The sequence below is a fragment of the Nerophis lumbriciformis genome, linkage group LG20 (genome assembly GCF_033978685.3).
Source record: "Nerophis lumbriciformis linkage group LG20, RoL_Nlum_v2.1, whole genome shotgun sequence".
Taxonomy (NCBI): Eukaryota; Metazoa; Chordata; class Actinopteri; order Syngnathiformes; family Syngnathidae; genus Nerophis; species Nerophis lumbriciformis.
Window position 1 is genome coordinate 16,271,295 of NC_084567.2, and position 16,374 is coordinate 16,287,668.

The 16,374-nt window shown below is 37.8% G+C and overlaps 1 protein-coding gene across 1 annotated transcript in view; it reads right to left on the reverse strand.

Annotated features, from left to right (window-relative positions):
* Nucleotides 1–16,374, reverse strand: part of adgrv1 (adhesion G protein-coupled receptor V1) — a 513,902-nt gene that overhangs the window by 92,420 nt on the left and 405,108 nt on the right. The gene's annotated exons all lie outside the window — the stretch shown is intronic.

Here is a 16,374-nt window from a genome sequence, read left to right on the forward strand (position 1 = left end):
TCATTTTATGTGGTCCCCCCACTTTATTTTACGTGGTCCAACACTTTATTTCATGTGGTCTAGCACATTACTTAAGTGGTCCAGCACTTTATTTCATGTTGTCCGACACATTACTTCATGTGGACCGCCACGTCATTTTATGTGGTTCAGCACTTTATTTCATGTAGTCTGGCACTTTACTTTAATGTGGCCCACCACATCATTTAAGTGGTGCACAACTTTATTTCATGTAGTCTGGCACTTTATTTCATGTGTCCCACCACATCATTTACGTGGTCCAGCACTTTATTTCATGTAGTCTGGCACTTTATTTTAATGTGGCCCACCACATAATTTAAGTGGTCCAGCACTTTAGTTCATGTAGTGTGGCACTTTATTTTAATGTGGCCCACCACATAATTTAAGTGGTCCAGCACTTTAGTTCATGTAGTGTGGCACTTTATTTTAATGTGGCCCACCACATAATTTACGTGGTCCAGCACTTTATTTCATGTAGTCTGGCACTTTATTTTAATGTGGCCCACCACGTCATTTAAGTGGTCCAGCACTTTATTTCATGTAGTCTGGCACTTTATTTTAAGTGGCCCACCACATCATTTAAGTGGTCCAGCACTTTATTTCATGTAGTCTGGCACTTTATTTCATATGTCCCACCACATCATTTAAGTGGTCCAGCACTTTATGTCATGTAGTCTGGCACTTTATGTCATGTGGCCCACCACGTCATTTAAGTGGTCCAGCACTTTAGTTCATGTAGTCTGGCACTTTATTTAATGGGGCCCACCACATAATTTACGTGGTCCAGCACTTTATTTCATGTAGTCCGGCACTTTATGTCATGTGGCCCACCACATAATTTACGTGGTCCAGCACTTTATTTCATGTACTCCGGCACTTTATTTTAATGTGGCCCACCACATCATTTAAGTGGTCCACCACTTTATTTCATGTAGTCCGGCACTTTATGTCATGTGGCCCACCACATAATTTACGTGGTCCAGCACTTTATTTCATGTAGTCTGGCACTTTATTTCATGTGGCCCACCACATAATTTACGTGGTGCAGCACTTTATTTCATGTAGTCCGGCACTTTATGTCATGTGGCCCACCACATAATTTACGTGGTCCAGCACTTTATTTCATGTACTCCGGCACTTTATTTTAATGTGGCCCACCACATCATTTAAGTGGTCCACCACTTTATTTCATGTAGTCCGGCACTTTATGTCATGTGGCCCACCACATAATTTACGTGGTCCAGCACTTTATTTCATGTAGTCTGGCACTTTATTTCATGTGGCCCACCACATAATTTACGTGGTGCAGCACTTTATTTCATGTGGCCCACCAAATCATTTATGTGGTCCAGCACTTTATTTCATGTAGTCCGGCACTTTATTTCATGTGGCCCACCACATCATTTAAGTGGTCCACCACTCGTCATGTCCGTTGTGTCCTGAGCAAGACACTTCACCCTTGCTCCTGATGGGTGCTGGTTAGCGCCTTGCATGGCAGCTCCCTCCATCAGTGTGTGAATGTGTGTGTGAATGGGTAAATGTGGAAGTAGTGTCAAAGCGCTTTGAGTACCTTGAAGGTAGAAAAGCGCTATACAAGTACAACCCATTTATCATTTATCATTTATTTCATGTAGTCCGGCACTTTATGTCATGTGGCCCACCACATCATTTACGTGGTCCAGCACTTTATTTCAAGTAGTCTGGCACTTTATTTAATGTGGCCCACCACATTATTTATGTGGTCCAGCACTTTATTTCATGTAGTCTGGCACTTTATTTCATGTGGCCCACCACATCATTTATGTGGTCCAGCACTTTATTTCATGTAGTCTGGCAAAATATTTCATGTGGCCCACCACATTATTACATTATATTTATGTAGTCCGTCACATTATTTCAGGTGGCCCACCACATTATTACATTATATTTATGTAGTCCACCATATCATTTAAGTGGTCCAGCATTTCATTGTATATGGTCTTGCAAAATATTTCATGTGGTCCATTGGATCATTTCATGTGATCCGTCACATTATTTCTTGTGGCCCACCATATCATTTTATGAGGTCCAGCACATTATTTCATGTGGCCCAACATATAATTTTATGTGGTCCAGCACTTTATTTAATGTAGTCTGGCACATTAATTCATGTGGCCGACTGAATCATTTCATGTGGTCTGTCACATTATTTCATGTGGCCCACCACGTTCTTTTACATGGTCCAGCACTTTATTCAATGTAGTCTGGCACATTATCTCATGTGGCCCATCGCATCATCTTATGTTGTCCGTCATGTTATTTCATGTGGCCCATCATGTCATTTTATGTGGTCCAGCACTTTATTTTATGTGGTCTGTCACATTATTTTAAGTGGCCCAAAATGTCATTTTATGTGGTCCAGCACTTTATTTTATGTGTTCTGTCACGTTATTTCATGTGGCCCACCATATCATTTGATGTAATTCAGCACTTTATTTTATGTGGTCCGTCACATTATTTCATGTGGCCCACCATATTATTTTATGTAGTCCAGTACTTTATTTTATGTGGTCCGTCACATTATTTCATGTGGTCCGTCACATTATTTCTTGTGGCCCACCACATCATCTTATGTGGTCCGTCACGTTATTTCATTTGGCCCACCATGTCATTTTATGTGGTGCAACACCTTATTTTATGTGGTCCATCACATTTTTTCATGTGGCCCATCGCATCATCTTATGTGGTCCGTCACGTTATTTCATTTGGCCCACCATGTCATTTTATGTGGTCCAGCACTTTATTTTATGTGGTCTGTCACATTATTTTAAGTGGCCCAAAATGTCATTTTATGTGGTCCAGCACTCTATTTTATGTGTTCCGTCATGTTATTTCATGTGGCCCACCATATCATTTGATGTAATTCAGCACTTTATTTTATGTGGTCCGTCACATTATTTCATGTGACCCACCATATAATTTTATGTAATTCAGCACTTTATTTTATGTGGTCCGTCACATTATAATGTGGCCCACCATGTCATTTTATGTAGTCCAGCACTTCATTTTATGTGGTCTGTCACATTATTTCATGTGGCCTACCATATCATTTTATGTAATTCAGCACTTTATTTTATGTGGTCCATCACATTATTTCATGTGGCCCACCATGTCATTTTATGTAGTCCAGCACTTTATTTTATGTGTTCCATCACGTTATTTCATGTGGCCCACCATATAATTTTATGTAATTCAGTACTTTATTTTATGTGGTCCGTCACATTATTTCATGTGGCCCACCATATCATTTTACGTAGTCTAGCACTTTATTTAATGTCGTCTGGCACATTTTTTCATGTGGCCCACCACATCATTTTATTTGGTCCGGCACTTTATTTTATGTGGCCCGCCGCGTCTTTTTTTGTAGCCCAATAAATAATTTTATGTGACCCGCCACCTCATGTTATGTGGGCCGCCACTTTATTTTATATGGCCCGCCAAACTGCGTGTGCTAAATAATTCTATTTGCATTTTTCTCCTCCCAGCATTGTGGGCGTTGTAATGATCAGCACCTATTCTGCATATTCTTGAAGACAGAATGGACTGCTCTCCTTATTCTGCTCACTAAAGAGATGAAATCACTCCGTGCACAAGTTTAGTAGATCAGTTTTGCATGTGCAATCAAGTTTGCAAGACTTTTAGTACACGCAAAACTTTAGTAGATCGAGTCCACGGTCACAAATAGTATACATATTTTTATAGTTTGCACATGTTATTTAGCACTTGTTATTTGGATCTTAGTGGATCAGGCCCATAGTATATTCTGGCAAAATGGCATTGTTTGCTTTGTAACCAAGCATCATTGTGAGCAGGTGTGCAGGTGTGCAGGTGTGAATCAACAGCGAGACAGGAGCAAAGGTTATAAAGTAGTAGCACCTCAGAGAGGACAGAAGACTTCGGCGTGGTAGAGACACAATGTTCACAGTAAGGGAACCTTTTAATGACACCAATAAAAGGCATGATGTTTGGGATTGTCCATCAGTCTGTTAACACATTTGCACCCCGCCTGTAGGCACTGTTACGCAACAACTAACAAGAGGTTATGGGATGCTGACCTCTTCCTCTGATAACCTCTGCTCCCTCATAATCATAACTACATTGTATAACAAGTGACATGCTCAACCCTGCTGCTGCACGCACGCACACACGCACGCACACACACACACACACACACACACACACACACACACACACACACACACACGGACGTGCGTGCCACAAGCAAAACCACTGTCGCCTTGTGTCACCAAGACAATAGGGAAGTGTAAATCAAGATTGGACCTTTTCCGTCCCTGGCTGAAGTCGTAAATGCAGCAATAGGATTGTTGTTGTTATATATATATATATATATATATATATATATATATATATATATATATATATTAGAGATGCGCGGATAGGCAATTATTTCATCCGCAACCGCATCAGAAAGTCGTCAACCATCCGCAATCCACCCGATCTAACATTTGATCAGAACCGCATCCGCCCGCATCCGCCCGCATCCGCCCGTTGTTATATATCTAATATAGACGATGCAAGGCATTAGTGAGGTTATAAAGCTTTTGCCTGTTAAAGAAAGGAGACTGATCCAATGCAGCACAGACATTTGCGTGCCACGCTGTCACGACCCAGACGCACACCAGTGCGCAATCATATGGGAGCCGCGCTGAGCGCACCTCCAAGCGCGTCTCGCTGCAGGCGACGGCCGGGTATATGGGCTCGACGCTCCAGCGCCATCCATTTTCAGGGCTAGTTGATTAGCGGGTTCCAACTTCCATGGCCACCGTCCTAGCTGCTGTCTATATCGACCAGGGTGAGCCCCACCCCTTTCGTGAGCGCACTGCGCGCGGAGTGACCCCTGTTACGCTCCCCCGGCAACAGGGGTGGCGGGCAGGTAAGCTGCGCGGGCGGAGCGCGCGGAGTGACCCCTGTTACGAGCCCCCGGCCACGGGGGTGGCGGGCAGGTAAGCTGCTTACCTGCTGCGCGTGACGCCGGCCGCGGCGAAGGCGGACGAGGCGGGGTGTCGGTGCGGTGGGCGCGGTGGTGACCCTGGACCTGCGTCGGGCCCTTCTCGCGGATCGCCTCAGCTACGGCTCCCGGTGGGGCCCTCTCGGGGGAAGGGGCATCGGTCCCGGACCCCGGCGAGGCGTCACTTCTCCGCTCCGTAAAAGTGTCCATCTCTTTTTTTTTTTTTCTTCTGTTGTGGCATATGCTGCAGGTGCCTGCTCGTTTTTCGTATGTGGGTAACAACATTTAACTATGTATATATATTTCCGAATTGGTTTAACTGCCACCCGCCTGAATCTATTTAAAATCAAATTTTTTTTTAACCACCCGACCCGACCCGACCCGCGGATAAAATCTAATTTTTTTAAATTTCATCCGCCCGATCCGCGGATAATCCGCGGACTCCGCGGTTGTGCCCGCAAACCGCGCATCTCTAATATATATATATATATATATATATATATATATATATATATATATTTTTTTTTTTTATTATTATTTTTTTTTTATATATATATACATATATATACACATATATATACTGTACATATACATATATATATACATATACATACATACATATATATATATATATATATACATATTTACACATATACATACATATATGTATATATATATATGGGTGTATACATATATATATATATGTGTATACATATATATATATATATTATATATATATATATAACGATGCTCTCTCTCTCTCTCTCTCTCTCTCGTTCTCTCTCTCTTTCTCTCTCTCTCTCTCTGTCTCTCTCTCATAAATATACATATTCATTTAATGTATCTCACTTTTTAACATTCTTACTTACCGTATTTTTCAGACTGTAAGTCGCAGTTTTTTTCATAGTTTGGCCGGGGGGTGCGACTTATACTCAGGAGCGACTTATGTGTGAAAATATTAACACATTACCGTAAAATATGAAATAATATTATTTAGCTCATTCACGTAAGAGACTAGACGTATAAGATTTCATGGGATTTAGCGATTAGGAGTGACAGATTGTTTGGTAAACGTATAGCATGTTCTATATGTGATAGTTATTTGAATGACTCTTACCATAATATGTTACGTTAACATACCAGGCACCTTCTCAGTTGGTTATTTATGCCTCATATAACGTACACTTATTCAGCCTGTTGTTCACTATTCTTTATTTATTTTAAATTGCCTTTCAAATGTCTATTCTTGGTGTTGGCTTTTATCAAATAAATTTCCCTCAAAAAATGCGACTTATATATGTTTTTTTCCTTCTTTATTATGCATTTTCAGCTGGTGCGACTTATACTCCAGAGCGACTTATACTCCGAAAAATACGGCATATTAATAAATGTTAAATGAATATATGTGTATATATATATATATATATATATATATATTTTTTTTTTTTAAATAAGTTTTCAGGCCATCTCCATGCAACCAGAAGGAGCTTTTCTAACCAATAACCTGCTTTGAAAAAGTTTTTTTATGATTATCATACCCAGAGCCGGCCCAAGGCATAAGCGTACTAAGCGCTTGCTTAGGGCCCCGCGGCCACCAGGGGGCCCCCAAAAGCAATTAACAAAAAATTTCTTATTTTTTATTTTTTGCATGTACGAGTCTGACTGATGATTTCTAAATGATCAAAGATATATTATTGTACAAAAACACAATTTTAGGTCAACAGAGTGCTGCTGCTGATCTAGGCCTAGTGATTCTTCCTGCCTCTCTTTAAATGTAAAACGGCCTCTGCTGCACCTGTGACGTTTGCCGCCCGCCGTGCAATGCCAGTGCGCACTGGGCATCAAAAGCGCAGATAGAGGCAAAACAATGTCACAAAAAAGGACATATCCTTCAGGTGCAGAAAAAAGGAAGAAGAAGAAAGTGGAAGAGGAGAAAAAATGCCATGATAAAGGTATATGTTTTTAGCATCAGGTGCTAGCAATATGTTTTTAGCATCAGGTTACTAGTGAGATATGTTGTTTGCACAAATTGTTTGCAGCAGAGCACGGTAATTTATTTGAGTAAAATAAACATTATTTTTTACATCAACTCATAAGTTATGTGAAACTTCCCCAGGAGCATTGTTAAAATACTTTGGAGGCACAGAATCAGCCCAGAGCCAGTCCACATCCTCAGGCTCAACTGTGAGTGATGAATCAGGTGAGGAAAAGACTGTCACGGTATACATTTAATTTCTTAGTATAAACATTACACTTGAAGGGAAATTAATATAGTCAAAGTATCTCATTAATATGTGTGCCTATATGTATGTATGTATGTATTTCATCTTAGGTCCATCTCCATCCTCTACAGTGCTCTCTCACACACCTCCACCCTCTGTGCCCACTGTCCCCTCCATGTCTGAAACCACAGCTGATTTATCTAGTAAGTTAACTGCAAAACACCCTTTGTAATTGCTCATTGTACTGCAGAACATTCTGAGATTAATAATTATGTCCAACAGTGCAATTTAATGACCTTATAGGTCCTTCTTTTTTAGTCATTGTCTTTCTTTGGTCACTTCCTCAGCAACTTCCACCACAACGTCCCCTTCACACCATGGACCATCATCAGCTCCGCCAGTTGACCCAGCTGAGTGGCCTTCTTTCCTCTCAGATTCAGACAGGACTGAGCAGGTGATCAGAGGACCACTGTCTATTAAGGAGAACTTTTCATTCCCCAAACGGCATGATGGCCGAAGTTTTCATTATCATTATACCTACAGACAGCTAGTCAATGGAGAAAAAGTCAAGCGTAGCTGGCTGACTTATTCAAGAAGTAAAGATGCAGTCTATTGCTTTTGCTGCAAATTATTTTCCAAAAAGTCCTAAAAACTGGCAGCCGAGGGACAGCTGGATTGGGTCAACATAGGTGCACTGCTGAAACAGCATGAAAACAGTGAAGATCATTGTAGCAACATGGTGAAATGGAAGGAATTTCCCTTGCGTCTTTCAAAGGGGAAAACTATTGAGAATTTAACTTCAGTAGACTGCGCTCTCTTTGTACAAAGTAAACATTAAATATGAACAATTAACTAAAAATATAAACTAGTAATTAAAGACTAATATGTACAAGACTGATGAGACAAGATAACACTTTTACCGTAAATGCAAAGCTTTATCACTTGGGACTGTTCAACCCCAGGCCACTCTTGTAGCTGAATGTTTTCTACATTTTAAGATTAGGAACCATATGTGGCACTCTGGACATCATTCGTTCATTCATTGGTATTATTTATGTTATAAACTGGGCCACCCCCATATCTTTATAAATGACATGTCATTTGTAAAGACATGCCAGGCTGACAATAGGATAATGTAAACAACACTGCCAGAGCCGCAATGAGTTTATAGTAGGTGTGTGAATGATCAATCAATGTTATTGGCAGAAATAGAGGGCCCCAAAATCTAATTTTGCTTAGGGCCCCATGGAGGCTTGGGCCGGCACTGATCATACCAAATAATACATTGCGAGTTTGAATGGAGAATCGATCCTGAATCGAATCATCACCCCAAGACTTTGTAGGCGCCCAAAGAATCACAGCCCTAATTAGCGCTATTACAACATGCCAGATGTCCTGGCTGGTCCACCACCATTACAGGCTGCTTATGTGGGTGGTTTACCATGTCCATGATTATAGTACAATTATTGCTGGTTGTTGCTTTAACCGTGAGGACGAATGCCTCCTGGGTGAGTGCACACGATCTTAACGGTGTTTGGCAGCACATGGAGGCAAAACAACGTAGTGTTTGTGTGGCAAAGCAGCCCCGGAGCGACTGGACACACACCGCAAGCGAACATTTTCTGCTGACTTAGCGGAGCAGCGCTCTTATGTAATCACATGCAGCCTCCCTGCAAGCTCAAGTCAGCGAGTCCCCTGCAGTCCAGCAAAATCTGGTCTGGATTCTGATATTATTGGCGACCTTCTGCCATATTCCCTTAACTCCTCTGCCACACACACACACGCACTCCTGGTAGACACACTTTGCAGTTATTGATTTCTTTGAGGTTGGAGATGGAGCTGCCGGCGCCTCCTGATATCTGAGTGTCTGCCTGACAGGAGCGCCGAGACATCAATGGAAAGACTTTGGGGAGGACAAAGAGGTTCGCTGACAGCCATCGACTACAGATCGAGTGACTGTGATATTTTAACTGTCAGCTTCTGGAGTTGCAAGAATTGATGCAATTCCTTCCAGGCATAGGCGCCGATCCCGTGGGTGCTTCAGCTCCCGAGCACCCACGGACAATGCCGAGCACCTTCAATCTTTAGAATCATTTTTGAAAAACCAATCTTCTTCTTGTTAATTTTGTGGCGAGTTTGGTCCGTTTTAGGTAATAAAATAGTCACAAATCATATAGTCTATAATAGGGTTGTACGGTATACCGGTATTAGTATGGTACCGCAATACTAATTAATAATTTTAGGTACGACGCCGCCCCCCCCCCCCCCCGCGCCCGCGTCTAAGTCACGTCGTGTCATTGCTGGTTTATGAGCAGACGAGCATGTTCGGCGGCACGCAATCACGGAGTACTTACAAGCAGACACAGCGTGTAGACAGAAAAGGGAGAATGGACGCATTTTGGTCTAAAAACTAAAGATAAAGGTGAAGTTATAACACTGAAACTTCTAAATCACTAATCCTCGCCTCCATGGCGACAAATAAAGTAAGTTTCTTACAAGTATCTTCCCTACAGGACGAGGAATAGCTAAACATGCTTCACTACACACCGTAGCTCATCAGCGTCACAATGTAAACAAACGCCATTGGTGGATCGATAACTAACTTCCACTGTAATGATATCAAGTACAAGCACGTATCGAGTCGATACTATTATGATTACGTTGATATTTTTTGGTATCACAACATCTTCTTTCGTTTTTTTAAAATGTATATTATGTTTATAAAGTCAGGAAATATGTCCCTGGACACATGAGGACTTTGAATAAGACCAATGTATGATCCTGTAACTACTTGGTATCGGGTTGATACCCAAATTTGTGGTATCTTCCAAAACTAATGTAAAGTATCAAACAACAGAAGAAGTGATTATTACATTTTAACAGAAGTGTAGATCGAACATGTTGATATATATATATATATATATATATATATATATATATATATATATATATATATATATATATATATATATATATATATATATATATATATATACAGAAATGTATATATATATATATATATACATACATATATATATACATATATATATATATACAGATATATATATACATATATATATATATATATATATATATATATATATATATATATATATATATATATATATATATATATATATACATATATACATATATATATCTACATATATACATATATATATACATATATATATATATATGTATCTACATATATACATATATATATATCTACATATATATATACATTTTTTTTTTTTTTTTATAATAAGTTTTTATAATTCTTTCCATATTTCTTTTGGTTTGTTTTATGCCCTTTTGTCAAAGAAAACTTAGTTTTTTTATATGGCAAAAACATACAATATTTTTCTCCCAAAAATATTCTTAGTATAGTAATTGGAGCCTTAAATAGGTCAAAATTCATAACATTGTTTTTAATCCATGATTATTTTTGGAGAAATAACAGTTTAAAAAATAAATAAATCACAAAAAATTTCGGGGGATTCGAAAGGACCCCACTCATAAAAGTGTTAGAATAAGTCATACTTTTTTTTAATGTTTCACTCTTAAGTCTTAAAATCAACTTCAGATCTATCCATCGATTCGATCCATCAGCATTTGTATTATTTTTTTGAAATGTTTTTGTTTGTTTGCTTTATGCCTGTTTTGTCCAAAAAAACGTTTTATTACATGGCAAAAACACAAAATATGCAATATTTTTGTCAAAAAATAGTTCAAAGTGTAATATTTGATGTGAAGTAATTGGAGCCTTGAATAATTCATAACAACATTGATTCTGATTCATTATTATTTTATGAGAATTGTAAGGTTTTTTTTTAATTTTTTGTGGTTTTTTTTGCCCTTTTAGTCTAAGAAAACTTAGTCTTTTATTTATTTTTTTATTCAACTCTTACATCTCTAGATCAGCTACATCTATCTGGCTTAGTAAGTTATTATTATTATTATTATTATTATTTTTATGTTTTTGCCCTTTTTGTCAAAACTCTGTTTTTAATGGCAAAACACAAAATATGCAATATTTCTCTCAAAAATGATTTCAAAGTGGACAATTTGATGTGAAGTAATTGGCCTATTATTTTACCATGTTACAAATTATTGACCTGTTTATTATTGACCTATTTAAGGTCAATTCATTAATATTTTTGAGCAATGAAAGTTTTTTAGTTTTTTTTTAAAGTCCCACTAAAATTTTTGAGAATCCAAAAGGCCATTACTTATAAAAGTGTTAAAAATATGTCATACATTTATTTTATTTTTTTCAACACTTAAATTAACTTAAGTGTAAACTTAAGATCAACTTCAGATCCTTCCGTCGATTTTAAGTTTTTATAATTTTTGTAGGTTTTTGTTGTTGTTTGTTTTATGCCCTTTTGTCAATGAAAACTTCAAAGTATAATATTTGATGCAAATTGGAGCCTTGAATAATTCATAACAATATTGATTCTGATTCATTATTATTTTATGAGAATTGTAAGTTTTTTTTTTTTTTTTTTTGTGTGTTTTTTTTGCCCTTTTAGTCTAAGAAAACTTAGTCTTTTATTTATTTTTTAATTCAACCCTTACATCTCTAGATCAGCTACATCTATCTGGCTTAGTAAGTTATTACTATTATTATTATTATTTTTATGTTTTTGCCCTTTTTGTCAAAACTCTGTTTTTAATGGCAAAACACAATATATGCAATATTTCTCTCAAAAATGATTTCAAAGTGGACATTCTGATGTGAAGTAATTGGCCTATTATTTTACCACGTTACAAATTATTGACCTGTTTACTATTGACCTATTTAAGGTCAATTCATTAATATTTTTGAGCAATGACTTTTTTTTTTTTTAAAGTCCCACTAAGATTTTTGAGAATCCAAAAGGCCATTACTTATAAAAGTGTTAAAAATATGTCATACATTTATTTTTAATTTTTCAACACTTAAATTAACTTAAGTGTAAACTTAAGATCAACTTCAGATCCATCCGTCGATTTTAAGTTTTTATAATTTTTGTAGGTTTTTGTTGTTGTTTGTTTTATGCCCTTTTGTCAATGAAAACTTCAAAGTATAATATTTGATGCAAAGTAATTGGAGTCTTGAATAATTCATAACAACATTGATTCTGATTCATTATTATTTTATGAGAACTGTAAGTTGTTTTTTTTCAAGATTTTTTATTTTTTTTTTCCCTTTTAGTTTAAGAAATTTAATTTTAGTCTAATTTCAGTCTAAGTTAATTCAACCCTTACATCTCTAGATCCGCTAGATCTATCTGTCGTTATTATGGGTCTGCTGCAATGCAAGCAGCCCATATTATTGTTGCTAATACTTCAACTTTTTCTTTAATTATTAATCTTCTATCCTAAACTCTTGCGGATAATAAGCGACGAATCAACCAACAAACCCCCACATATGTTATACCTTTCCTGGTAAGGGCAACAGCGGTACTTCTCACGGGGTACATTTCGTGTTACCACGGCAACGCTATTCCGAAAAAATACTCGCTATGGGCCCATTGAATAGGTACGCACCTTCGTTCAGCCATACTTTCACGTAGCACGTCTGATTTTGTTCACACACTTGTCTACTTTAACCCTGGCTAAAAAGTTTTGTCGTCCAATGTTTGGTTTTGGCTGGATGGCCATGGGAGTGAGGCGAGCGCCATCTACCCGGCCTTCCTCCATTAAAGCGGATGGAGTGCTAACTTTTTGAGCTAATTTTTGCAACCGTTCACCTTACAGTCATGTAACTTGGTATGTGACATTTGTTAACTGCTAGCATGCTTATGTTAGCATGCTAACCCTAAAGTGCTAACTTTTATTTGCTATTTGTGCTCTTTTTTTTTCTTTCTGTAATTCCCCCGCCATACACCTTACATTAATGGTCCCCAACCACCAGGCCGTGGCCCGGTACCAGTCTGTGGATCGATTGGTACCGGGCCGCACAAGAAATTAAAAAAATTAAAATTAATTTTATTTTTTTTATTTTATTTTTTTGGTATTAAATCAACATAAAAAACACAAGATACACTTACAATTAGTGCACCAACCCAAAAAACCTCCCTCTCCCATTTATACTCATTCACACAAAAGGGTTGTTTCTTTCTGTTATTAATATTTCTGGTTCCTACATTATATATTAATATAGATCAATACAGTCTGCAGGGATACAGTCCGTAAGCACACATGATTGTATTTCTTTATGACAAAAAAAAAAAAAATACCATAATGCCCCCCGGTCCGCAGCTACAAAAAGGTTGGGGACCACTGCCTTAGAGTCATATGCTAACATTAGCATGCTAACTTTTTGAGCTAGTTTTGCTACCGTTTACCCCAGAGTCATATTACTTGGTACGTGACACATGCTAACTATTATTATGGTCACGTTAGCTTGCTAGCATGCTAACATTAGCATGCTAACATTTTGAGCTAGTTTTGCTACCGTTTACCCCAGAGTCATATTACTTGGTATATGACACATGCTAACTATTATTATGGTCACGTTAGCTTGCTAGCATGCTAACATTAGCGTGCTAACTTTTTGAGCTAGTTTTGCTACTGTTTATCCCCAGAGTTATATTACTTGGTACGTGACACATGCTAACTATTATTATGGTAACGTTAGCTTGCTAGCATGCTAACATTAGCGTGCTAACTTTTTGAGCTAGTTTTTCTACCGTTTACCCCAGAGTCATATTACTTGGTACATGACACATGCTAACTATTATTATGGTCAAGTTAGCTTGCTAGCATGCTAACATTAGCATGCTAACTTTTTGAGCTAGTTTTGCTACCGTTTACCCCAGAGTCATATTACTTGGTACGTGACACATGCTAACTATTATTATGGTCACGTTAGCTTGTTAGCATGCTAACATTAGCGTGCTAACTTTTTGAGCTAGTTTTGCTACCGTTTACCCCAGAGTCATATTACTTGGTATGTGACACATGCTAACTATTATTATGGTCACGTTAGCTTGCTAGCATGTTAACATTAGCGTGCTGACTTTTTGAGCTAGTTTTTTTACCGTTTACCCCAGAGTCATATTACTTGGTATGTGACACATGCTAACAATTATTATGGTAACGTTAGCGTGCTAACTTTTTGAGCTAGTTTTGCTACCGTTTACCCCCAGAGTAATATTACTTGGTATGTGACACATGCTAACTATTATTATGGTCACGTTAGCTTGCTAGCATGCTAACATTAGCATGCTAACATTTTGAGCTAGTTTTGCTACTGTTTACCCTAAAGTCATATTACTTGGTACGTGACACATGCTAACTATTATTATGGTCACGTTAGCTTACTAGCATGCTAACATTAGTGTGCTAACTTTTTGAGCTAGTTTTGCTACTGTTTACCCCCAGAGTCATATTACTTGGTATGTGCCACTTGTTAACTTGTTAGCATGCAAATGATAGCATACTAGGTAGCTAACTTAAACATGCAAACTTTTTCATCTACTTTTACACTTTTTTTCTCTGTTTCCGAAGCCATACACCTTACAGCCGTGTTAATTGACATGCGAGACATGCTATCTGTTAGAATGCAATCGTTAGCACATTTGTTTGGGTGTTAGCATTTTAATGTGCGCATGCTAACGTTTTAGGCTAGCTCTGTAATTCATTTTGTACAGTTACACATAAAAACTCACGGATTGAGACACTCGGCACCATTTAATAAGTACGGCTGCTTCCGGCGACCACCGGCCAGAGGTCCAAGGCACAGATAGCAGGCCCATCAAAATTTCCGCGGGAATTTTCTAGTTATTATTATTAGTTTGATGTTTTTCTGACCTTTTTTTAATACGCCACGCTAGTGTACCGAGAAAGGGTTTCTTAAGCCCTTTGGGTCACGATCAGTACATTCCTGCATTTTCTCTGCACATCCAAAGCCATTTGGTGGACTCTGAGAAGGATTAAAATGGCCCTCAGCCAAGATCACGTCCCACACAAAACTGTTTTCTTTGCTCTGCGTTTGGCAGATTGTGTTCAACTTCACTAGTAAAAGAGTTTCATGTCGGACTAGTAAAGCATCTCGTTCAAATTTGAAGCTACAGATGAAAGTTAGGCCTCGTTGGAGTTACGCAAGAAAAGAAAAGCCCCCGCACGACTAAAACTGGGGTCAGATGGCCATGAAGGAGGAGCTAGGGACCAGCTTGCTATTAAGTGGTAGCAGTCCTGGGATCACAGGTCATGTCATGCAACATTCTGCTATTTTTATCTCCCCCTCTTATGAAAACCTGCCTGAGAGACGATATGTTATGTTTTAACTGAGCTAGCAAAGGGGTCAACTAAATAGTTGAGTTGAGTTTGAGTTTATTCGGAACATGCACGCATACAACATGACACGTCACCATTTCCAGTTTCTCTATTCGGCATGTCCGAAAAGGAGTAGGAAGAAGCAGAGCTTATTTAATCCGACCCCTTTTCCTTTACGTAGCAGTTGCTAACACTTTTGTTCACTTCCTGTTTTCAATGTATTCACAATATACTCCATAAGTAATCACAATAAAAATATTTAAATAAATATTTAATATGGTGAGATGAGTAAGATTATCTTGTAAATGAATGGATGGATGAGATAAATTCAGAGTGTTTATCATGGTTCTTCTTCTTTGTACTTTGTAAACACTTTAAGTTTAAAGAGTTTATTTAAGTGGATCTTATTAGTACATTGTTTGATTTCTTTGCTTAATCCATTCCATCATTTAATTCCACATTCTGATATACTGAAGGTCTTAAGTGTTGTACGTGCGTACAAATATTTTAAATTACATTTTTCTCTAAGATGATATTTCTTCTCTTTTGTTGAGAATAACTGTTGTATATTTTTGGGTAGCAGATTATAGTTTGCTTTGTGTATAATTTTAGCTGTTTGCAAATTCACTTTGTCGTGAAATTTCAGTATTTTTGATTCAATAAATAAAGGGTTTGTATGTTCTCTATATCCAACATTATGTATTATTATAACTGATCTTTTTTGTAACACGATTAATGAATGAAGTGTACTTTTGTAGTTATTTCCCCATATTTCTGCACAATAACTCAGACATGGTAACACTAGCGAGCAGGAGAGAATATGAAGTTATTTTTGGTCCAGTACATGTTTTGCTTTAT